Genomic DNA, 11,415 nt, shown 5'->3' with positions numbered 1-11,415 from the left:
TAAGAACAAATAAGACTTGAAATAATGTTCTCGAACAGCGCGCCGTTCGAGTACAAACGCACCGAACGCCAAGCCTCTTACCGTCCACGGAGGCCTCGGTCCGTCCCGCAATATTCGGGTGCCACAAGCACAAGGCTACGAGAGTAGATTACCCCTCGACCAGGTGACGCGTATTGTTTTTTTGCTCCGTCACGGAAACAAATAATTAGGGAAATTTTAAGTTCCATCATTGGAAACCCATGAAAACATATTGGATTCATGCCTCGGTTCACAAAAAGGTAAGACACTTTAAAATTCACCAATTATTATTTGATTAAATTAACTTTTATTTAATAAGTGTATAGTATATTAGGGTTAGTTTGAAATGTTATGCCTAATCGGAGGTTTTTAATTTTTGAAATTTTTTCTTTTTCACCGATTGACTTAAAATTTTGAGCGAACATTGACGTTGTCAATATCTATTAATAAAAAAATATGTGTTACGATGTCTCAATAATAACCAGCCTAATTAACTTAATTACTTTCCACCACGTGGTCGATTTGGAGGAATTTTTCGAAATTTTAAATTTTTACAAATTGTTCAATATATTATTTCGTCTTGAAACTTTATACTAATTTTACAATCATAGCGATGTATTTTTGTGACAAATTTGGTTTAAATATTTCAATTTGCAAAAGCTTCAATTCAATAAAATTTAAAATTTCGTTTTGGATGCGTAGTTCAAGTTTTAATTATATGTTTTGTTAAACGAACATGAAACAGCACTCTGCAGTGAATTTACTCATTTTTATTAAAGAAATGTCGAAACTTAAAATTAAAAATGTTTTCGGATTTTTATTGCATTAATTTCATTTGTTATTAATTGTTATCTACTATTTTTAATTTGCTGGGTGCATTTTTTGCAGTTTATCTACAGATTTTCTGCAGAATATTTAAGTATATTTGAAACATGCTTTCTTCACAAAAACTGCAGAAAAAAATCCGCAGAAAAAATCTGCAGAAAATTTGAGCATATTTGGAACACGCTTTCTGCAAAAAATCTACAGATAAAATCTGCAGATTTTCTTTAGAAAGCATGTTCCAAATATGCTTAAATTTTCTGCAGATATTTAAAAAAGATTTTCTGCAGATTTTTTTTGGCTGGGCTAAAAGTCCCTAAAAGGAGTGTATAGCTAAAAAGAATTCGAAATTATGCGATAGTTAAAGAAATACCATTTTGCACTAATTATTTGCTGCTGACTGCGTTCAATCAATAATTACAAGAAATCTAAGGGGTGCGGCATATGACCCAGCAATGGCGATTCCTGCTGATCTACCATGTACTTCATGAATAAAAGCCAGATAATACAATAAAATAAATGAGTTTTGGTATGAAAATCGCAGTTAGAAATATTTGCTGCACACCGTTTAATATTTCTTTTTCATTCGAAGTATAATTTTCTGGAAATTGTTAACATGATGCTGTCTTAAAATGTTGTGATTTTCTAAATTTCGTGAGATTTTGATCCCAATGTAATTTTTTTTAAGTGTATGTGCTAATTGAAATTGGCGGGGAAAAAACACAGGATATCTTGATGCATAAAATGGATGTGAGACGAAATAATACCTTTTAGATGACCACTATAAGGAACGGATGATTTTGAATTAAAAAAAAAACACCTGAATTATTTAACTAATAATTTGTTTACATAGGGGAAAAACGCAGAAATTTTTTGATAGTAAATGAATGGCCCCATGCTGGACGTAGGAAGTTCAATTATAGGCATTAAAGTGATTGCATGAAATACATGAAATACACCGCCAAGCTCAGTTTTTCCATCCGAGGACTGCAGTTTCGTGCTTATTTGAAAATTGAAAATTAAAGTGATTGCTTTTCCATTTGTTTGTTCATTTTAATTCGTGCGATAATTTCGGTAAATTCAACGACAAAACGGTTTCATCAAATACATTGAATCAAGTTTGTCTAAAAAATTTAAATTATTCTCAAGTAAAAAGCGTATATACATTCAAAAAAAAAAAAAAAAAAAGCATATTCTGTTCAAATAAAACTGGAAAACAAAAACCTCTATCAGAAAATTTTACCATTGTTATTAATCGTTTCTTTTATGCATTGGTCAAAACAATCAAAGGATGTTATAAGTATCATGTGAAGTAAAGGAATAAACGTTAAATTACGTTAGACATTTTTTTCCTGAATATTCTGAAAGATTTATTTACCCTTGCATAAAAAGTGGGGGAATGTGGGCCAAAGTGAAATAGTGGGGCGAAACGAAATGGCAAATTATTTACTCTGCTTTTAGCGCACATATCTGGTAAGATTTGAACTATGTAGTAACACGTGTAGACTCTCCCAGTCAAGAATAGGTTACCTCTGAAAATCATAGAATACGATAATATACAAGAAAATTTCAAAAATTGATACACATATTGTAATATTTTGTTGCATATCAAAAATTATTTTGTTATTGTTAAATGACAAAATTCTTGTTTTTAACATTTTTAACAATAATTGAGACCTATTAAAATTAAGTACAGTATTAATTTGATTAATGTTAAGCGTATTTGTATTTTCAATGCTTTGTACAGTTAGTCAAGTATATGCGGGGCAAAGTGAAATAGCTCAGTTCATTTACCTATTCAATCCGCTATCAAAGCACATTCGTACTCATTTATTAATTATCTCATTCCAATTCTTTCATTTAATAATTCCTTCATTTATTTATTCATTCACTTATTATCTTGTTCCATTGTTATTTTATTCACCCATTTACATTTTCTCATATATTAATGAGTTTATTTATTTATTCGTTTATGGTTTCCTTTTATTTTCATTCATTCATTCTTTCTTTTATTTCACTCATTCATTTGATCAAATATCTCTTTAATAATCAAATAGAAAATATTTCATTAAAAGAGATTTTATTTTTTACTTTGCCGCAGGAAAAAAAAAGAAATATTTAGACTTTTTTTTTTGGAGGTACCAATTTACTGCCAAAATAAAAAATATAGTTTCGATGCAAGTTTTACTTTTAAAAATAATGTTCTTTGTTTATGTATAATAATTTTCCGATCAAATTTCTAATTTGTTCTCTTTGAAAAAAGTAAGTCATCACTATTAAGTCACTATTAAGTCAATAGTAAGTCTTAACTATTTCACTTTGCCCCACATTCCCCTACAATAAATTACCTTCCCATTTAAATATTTGTGAATGTAAACTATTATACCAAGCAAAGCTTTATTTTATCTTTTTTTTTAATTAATTTATTGTAAAATAAAAATTTACCGGTTTGCGCGAAATTTTTTCGCGCATTTTTGCTTGCCCGCAGGTCAAGAAAAGTTGAGAAATACTGCTCTAAGCAGAGCAAAACAATATGAAACGCTAAGATGAAAAAGAAGAAGCAGGGAAAATAAAACAAAGAAAAAAAAAACCAGGAGTTGATGTTTGCATCACATGACTTTCTTTTATTCCAATTTAATGTCATTTTCCCATTATTGGCAATTTTAATGTGATTCAATTGTTTACACTCTAAATATCGCAAATAGTGGCCAAATTGAAACCAGATTTTAAAAAAAATCGCGAAGTTGGTGACAAAACTTGGCGACCAAAATCCTAGCGATATATCGCCAAGTGTCCGCGAAATTATAACACCACTTGAGTTTACATGGAAATTAACAATGATTTCCCCCCTAAAAGGGGCAAAAGACCCCTTTAGAATCACCCGAATGCAACCAAAAGAGGAGTTGCACAACTAGACCCCACTAGGAGTCTACGTACCGAATTTCAACTTTTTAGCACATACCGTTAATTCGTTATGCGACATAAATACGCACATACACACATACGCACATACATACATACGTACATACAGACGTCACGAGAAAACTCGTGGTAATTAACTCGGGAATCGTCAAAATGGATATTTGCTTGTCTATACGTTCTTAGGCTCTTATGCACGTGTGGTAGAGTCGAAAAAAAAAAAAAAAAACTCAACGGGGTGAGTAAATTGAACATTATGGTCGATTTTTGAGTGAAAGCTTTTTCGCGAATGCAATACAGCCTTTTTTGTAAAAGGAAGTAAAGTGTATTTGGCACAACCACGTGAAAAGTTAGCTTTCCCCCGTTGAAAAGCGGATGCCACTGCTAAACGCTAGGTCTTGAATAAATTAAACAAAAAAAGTGGCTCTCGTATCCTGAAAAAGGCCAAAAAAAGATCCGAAGACAGCGCCATTGCCCCCAAATTAGAAAAGCTTCCTTCTAAGCAGAAACGATTGTTTCGAAAAAGAAAAAGAGTAAGTCACGACCCAATCAAGCATGCAATGAGGAAGTGATTGCCTCTAAGGTCAAGAAACTAAGCCTGTCAGTCCTCCTTCGAGATATAGAATGCATAAATAGAATAATAAGAATTTCTAGTTTTATTTTTGTTGAATTCTTATTGCTATTTATTTATTTTTAACATCCTGAATGTTCTATTGCTAATTTATTTGTAGCAAGTGTTCTTGTTATAAGCAGTGCTAGTGGCAAAAGTGCAAGTGTTATTGTTAAACAGTTGTTACAAATATTGCAAGTATTATTAATGTTTATTGTTTCTGATGAAGAGTTGAAGGTTGTAGCGATAAGTAAACTTAGCAGTGGTGTAATAACGTAGAAAACTCTGGGGCTAAGGCGTATCAAACGAATTCATTTTGTTTTGATATTTCTAAAAGAATGGGGGTGTTCCCATCAGTCAAAAGAGTACTACATTTAGTACTTCTACGTTTATTAATATTTTTTTTTTTTTTGAATGTCCGATTTTTCAAATATGTTCACAAGTGATGAACTTTGGCGCGCTAATCCTTTGGCGCACTTAAGGCTTACGCTTGCTGTCTACCGCCATTCCAGCTTATGATAATTCAAAAGCACTCTACGCTATCAACCATATCGTTGTCAGTACATGTGAGTACAGCAGCGAATTAAATATTGTGCTCTGCGCTAGTGGCATCGGTGAATGGCATTTGATCACTTGTGATGTCATGTGCAGAATGTAAAAAATGAAAATGAATCCGCGCACCGATTAAAATAATTATTTAAAATATTAAACTTTGTCAAATTATTTAAAAAATGGTCAAACCCTCTGTTTTTTGGCATAATCTTTCAAAAAAAAAAAAAAACTTTTAAAACGTCGGAAACGACCCCATTCTACAACTCGATTGAGTAATGGTGATTTCCCACTAATTGTCATGACGGCGCAAACATAGACGTACACTTTCAACGCACGTTATTGATCGTACATAATTTAAATTACGTGCAGTCGTAGTATTAACTTAATGTAGTCATTCGCTTACACATTGAGCATTTCTAAAATCTCAGTAAAACTAGTACGTTGTGGCCAGGGGCAACCGAAACTCAAATTTTTGCCGAAGAGGACTCTAAATTTCGCCAAATGGAACTCCAAATTTTGTCGAATGATGGTAAATTTCCTGAATAGAATTCAAAATTTTCCCGAACAATGATAGTTTTGCCGAATCGTCAGACAAAATATGCCGAATAAGGAAATTTTTGGGAGGTCACAGTGACCATCTGTCACCTCCCATCGGAGCACCCCTGGTTGTGGCCATTGCGAAACTTTTCTTAGCTATTTCTTTTATGTTTGCTCAGATCTTACCTAAACACGCAACTACTTAGTTTAACTGTGTGCTAAAGCAGAAATAAGAGGGAAAATAGAAAATCATTTGCTGCTTTAGAAACCTCATTTTTGATATAAAACCAACTGAAAATTTTTTATTTGTTCAACAAAAAGAAAATGGCAACACAGGAAATTTAAATTTCATGTAGGGCAACAGCATCAGTAAAAGACATGCTTAAAACATCGCTCTCAGGTTAACTCTGTTTTCTGAGCCTTTGAATGTATTTAGACTTTTAAAACTATTTTTCTCTCATGCAACTACATCTCATCTAACGTTTGGCTGCTTCTGGATCCTCGTAATTAGTTAATTCTATTTTTACTTGCTCAATTTCGAAAAAAGGTTCGACCCCCAATAGCAGACACTGAAAAATCTGTTGACACCCAGTAACAGATATGACGAGGAAAGGATGCGTAGAGGATAAAATTCCCCTTTACTCTTCGAAATATGCAAAAGTTCTTTATTTTTAGAACTAAAGCCTTATTAAATTTAAATGAACATAAAACACCAGCTGACTTCGTGGTGGCTGTACATAACCTTCCACCAAGTATCAACTGGCTCATAAAATTCACTCTGATAACACTAGCTGGTTGCACTGTATTTATGGGCAACTGCAACATCAGTTTTACCCGCCGAAAATTCTTATCATTTAAATCCAAACTTATGAGTGTCTGTTATTGGACCCTAGTCTGTTACTGGTGCCGTTACCCTACGTTTAGAATTTTAATTAAGAGTTTTTTTATGGTCTAAGAGAAAGAAATCACTACAAACCACGTGAAAAAGCTCCGATTTTTTTTTAGAATTTTGCATTTTACTCCTATATAGCTCCAATTAACCTCAAAGAACCTCACAAATTTCATCTTATGAAGAAAAACTCACTCTTTCAATTGGCATGAAAATGTCGTACATGCGAGCATGCCTTCACCTAGAAATTTGCAAAAGAATATATTTGCAAATTTAACTTTAAATTATTATTGCCGTTAATTAAAGTCCTACATAAATGTGATTTGGTTAAATGGAATCCTCGGAAAAATTCCCATTTTTCGATATTTTTCTAAATCACTCACTCCCAAGTGTTTCTGATACGGTTATAAGATAATGTAACTGAACTTAGTTTTTCTTTCACGTTAGTTATTTTTTTTAATCGATTATAAATTATGTAGTTAAATGACGATTAAATTTTGTTATTTACCCATTTTCTTAATGGATGGCAATACATGTTTCTAAATTTTCCCGTGAAAAGATCTTCAGTTTCGTTCTGTTTATCGGATTTTTGTAATTTTGCAGTAAATCCCTCATTTTATTCAAACCACAGTATGTTTGTACTGTTAGAATCAGACGATGATGAGAAAAACTTGTTGCTCTTCATGTTTAAATAGCAATATCTCAGCAGGGAAGAATGTACATGTTTTACAAGGTACTATTTGGAAGCCCATTGTCTTAGTGTTTTCTTCAAAAAATAAACGTCTTGAAAGTTCATTCTTTCCAATCTAATCTCCCACGACAAATTTTTGAAAAGTATATCTGTCTCTAATATTCTGATATAACGACCAAAATTCAAAAGAAAAAAATCCATTTTTGGCCTGTTTTTCTCAAATGTACTCCGTAGGCAAAGGGTTAGCTGCAAATAAACGCTTTTAATTCTCTAAATCTTTCTCTTTGAAACATATTTTCGTGATTTTTTTCTTACCTGTCCTTCAAATCTGAGTAATTTAAGTCTTGAATAGTTAATTTCAAAAAACAGATTAAAAATAACTTCAAAATAATTTCATCTTCAGAACTTCAAAATAATTTCATCTTTTGCAATGATTTTACTTCTTTATACTGGAAGTACTGTATTCGCGAAAACAATTTCATTCTAATTTCTGTCTAAATTTTCATTTTACTCACCCCAAAATGCACCTTTATATATGTCTAATTGAAGTAAAATTTGTGACCACATGGCAAGGTATTTCCGAGCTTTTGACCGCCTAATTTTTGCTGGCAATTTGGTGGTATCGTGCTAAATCAGTGACGAATTTGGCGAAAAAAGTTAGTGTCAAATTCGGTATCAGGTTGACGCTATTTAGCGAGATTTTTTTGAAACGTAGCTAAAATTATCGATATTTGGGAAGAGAATCTTACAAGGAGACCTTACGGTCTCGGAGATTCAGGTAGAAATTCGGCAGTTAGTAGTACACCTTGAGAGTATCCACACAGTAAAATAATAAACCGCACTAGCCAGAACATTCCGAGAAAACAGACCCTAAAGTTTTACGCGCAGCTAATATACTAGTAGAAATTTTACGCAAACAGAAGCGCTGTTGCTTTGTGGTCAGCGTACTAGATTCCCGTGTAATATTCCGGGTTCGATACCACTTGAAGAATTCTTTTTCACTCCAAAATATACCTACCTCACTAGTTCGACCTTACGACGTCTATTTTTAAATAGTGCATATCTCGTTGAAAATAATAGAAAAATAAATACCTGTGAAGCCTGCATAAAAATACAATCAATAGTCTGTCATCAGCTACCATCGTCAATTTTTAGTGAAATGATTCGGTATGTTTGGTATACTTCCAAATTTTCTGACAAAAAGAGAAATTTCCATGAATGTTAATGAAACATGTTTACCTACGATTCTTTTACAAAAAGATTGTTGCTGTAAACAATCTTCCTTTATACATTGTGCAAGATGTCAAAACAGTGTTTGTTTTCCATATTTTTATGATAATAATTATCATTCTGGTGTATGTATATAAATAAAAAATTGATACATAAAACTTATATTGTTAAATTTTATACATAAATTAACAAATCCTAGACTAATTTTGTTGCCGTTTTAATTAAAATTTAAACTTATAATCGATTGAATGACTCTCTATTTTCTGTATTAAAAATACATTACGTATTTAAAAATCAAGTATTATCTTCCATTCACATTTCAATTAGCTGTAACAGTTGCTTTATAAATTTACATAAAAAAAATTCTTCGAGAGGTATCGAGCACGGTTTACTGCACGGGAATGTAGCTTGCTGACCACACAGCCACCGAGCAGTTGCTTGCGAGAAATCTCTACTAGTATATATAAGCTGCACGTAAAACTTTAGGAGCTGTTTTTTCGGAATGTTCTGGCTAGTGCGATTTATTATTTAACTGCATGGAAACTATCAAGGGTTACTACTAATCTGCTGAATTTCATCCCGATCTGAATTTCCGAGACCGTAAGATCTCCTTGTTAGTAAAGCCATCTTTTCAGCATCGGTTGAAAAGAATAGGTGGAGGAAAGTATTTTGAATGTTTTTCTGCTCTTAAGCCAGAATTAATAAGTATTTTTGTTTCTCTTACATGTTTCATATAGCTTCTAATTGCATTTCCAAGTTTCAAAGAATAAAAAAAAATTTAAAAAAAAAAACATTATATTTCCTTACATTTGAAAGTACCGTTCTTTATGTTTTCCCATGCTTTTGTTTCCCTGATGTTTATTCACCAAACGTTATGCACTTAAGAAGTGCCATGGGCCGGTAAACAGCAGTATCTGCAGAAATGAGTTTTTGAGGTATTTGAAGAAACGTGTTTTGGATTCAATACTAACGATTCGGAAATATTGGAATTTAGATGTTTTTTTCGTGTTTTTTTTTCCAACCGGAAACCAAATAAGCAAGCTTTTACAGTAAAGTGAACGCACATTATGATAGGAATGCAAAAAAAAAAAGGAAAAATGTGCAGTTACTGCCCTTTACCTGCCCACGGAAGCCTTATTCTAACACGTGTACATGACACGCGCCCATCCTTTTGGGTTATCAAAAAACATAAAAGGTGTTTTTTTTTAAGTAGAGAACTTTAGGTTCAAATAAAACACAGTTGTTGCTAATTGCCATGAATGTTGCTTTATTCGAAAGATGATTCTTTGCCATTTTTATTTAAATGTGATTTCTGGCATATGGCCACCTCGGTTGGCTCGGAGAAAGTCCAATTGGAAAGTCCAATTTTCTCACTTTTTGCAGCAATAGAGGCCGTATGTCAGTAATAAGGTGGCGAATGTTATCTTCCAAGGCGTCAATCGTCTGTGACTCATCGGTGCAGACCAGAGACTCCACATAGCCCCGTAAAAAGTAGTTCAGCGGTGTTAAATGGCATGATCTTGACGGCCAATTCACGGGCCCATTACGCGAAATTATTCGTTCACCGAACGTTTCTTTCACTAAATCAATTGTGACACGCGCTGTGTGGCATGTTGCACCGCCTTGTTGTCTATTCATGATGAAATGGCAAACCGAACTGAGCACTAAACAAGTGACAGCTATCAAAATGGCACACATATCAAACAGTGTTGCCACCTTAAAGTTCTATACCTGGAAAAAAATTACCCTATACATTACTGGTGTAGTACAAGCTAGTAGAGTGTTGTTGTCGTGTGCCAGCTGAGCGAGCTGGAAATTTGGGCTCGCTGCTTCACTTTTCCAACTGTACCGTAGTTTGGTGTGAAGTTCACACATGCCATAATGTTTCGTACAGGGTTAGAAACCACAGCATAACAACACATTCACACAAAGAAAAGACAAGAGCAGGAGAAAGAAAGTACATTCATGACCTAGCCGCGATTCGAGCACGGGACCTACTCATCGCAGTCAGACTTCTTTGACCACTAGACAAGGCGGGCGGCAGCAAGTAGTGTGGGATCCAAGTTAGATTTTCTTGTTGTTTTCATTTAAAATTTAAGAAGGGTATAAGATATCTTCTGTGTTGAATAAGAAAAAGAACTCTTACGTTTCGAATTTAAATATATTTTAGAATGGAAACCGTAATGATTTCTGGCAAAGTTGGATGAAGTAACATTAAATGCATGCATGGATATCTTGTGGGCAGCTTCAATGATTTTTTGCATCAAGACCATATCAATTAATAAAGAAATAGGCACATAACACGTCATTTTCCATTTCATTCCAGTATTTTCTTTTAAAGTCTTCACTGCTATCTTAAATTCGATTTCTGAGCGATATTTTGCCACCATTTTAAAAATCGGACGAATATGAATTAAAATTTATACTTTACAATATTTTTATTTCACATTACTTAAAAGTACTCTTGAACAAAGCCGTTAAGGTCGAACTTCATTGATTTTTAAAAATGTGACCAAACATGTCGGATTCTTTCGAACCCAATTTTCAGTATGCTTCTATCTGAAAATAATCGTAAGACCAGCCCATCTTGCCTTTTCTCCCGAGACCAAAGCGAGCAAGATGGAACGAGTACATGGTATAGAAAGAGAAAGAGAGAGAATGAGAAAGTTTTTGACGAAACGAATAAGGTGGATTCCGCCTAAAATAGACAACTATCTCTCCGTGTGTGATGCCCTCTTCCTCTCGCTTTCTGCTACAGAACTGATTGGACAAATATCGAACATTTTTACCTTTTCTGATATTTTCACGTAAAATAGCGCTTATAGTAAGGAGAAGAAGTATGAAAGCATTTCTGATGTATATACTTATACTTTCAATTTGAAATATAGAATATATTTTGTTCGTCCAATTGCAGATGTTTATTATGTGTAAAACAATTTTGCTCAATGTATACTTATTCTGCATGCACGTCATCAACTATTCAGAAACACCGTTAAAGATTCATCTGAAGTGACGGAAAATTTTTACAAGAACGACCTGCATTAAATCAAATGACTACTAAATTTACAAAGTTTAAGAAAAAATGTGTGCACTCATGCGCATGCGTCAGATGTAATACTTCTAAAATTTGTAATTTCTTTTTTGATT

The sequence above is a fragment of the Uloborus diversus genome, chromosome 7, assembly GCF_026930045.1.
Source record: "Uloborus diversus isolate 005 chromosome 7, Udiv.v.3.1, whole genome shotgun sequence".
Classification (NCBI taxonomy): Eukaryota; Metazoa; Arthropoda; class Arachnida; order Araneae; family Uloboridae; genus Uloborus; species Uloborus diversus.
Note: the sequence above shows the minus strand (reverse complement) of the source record.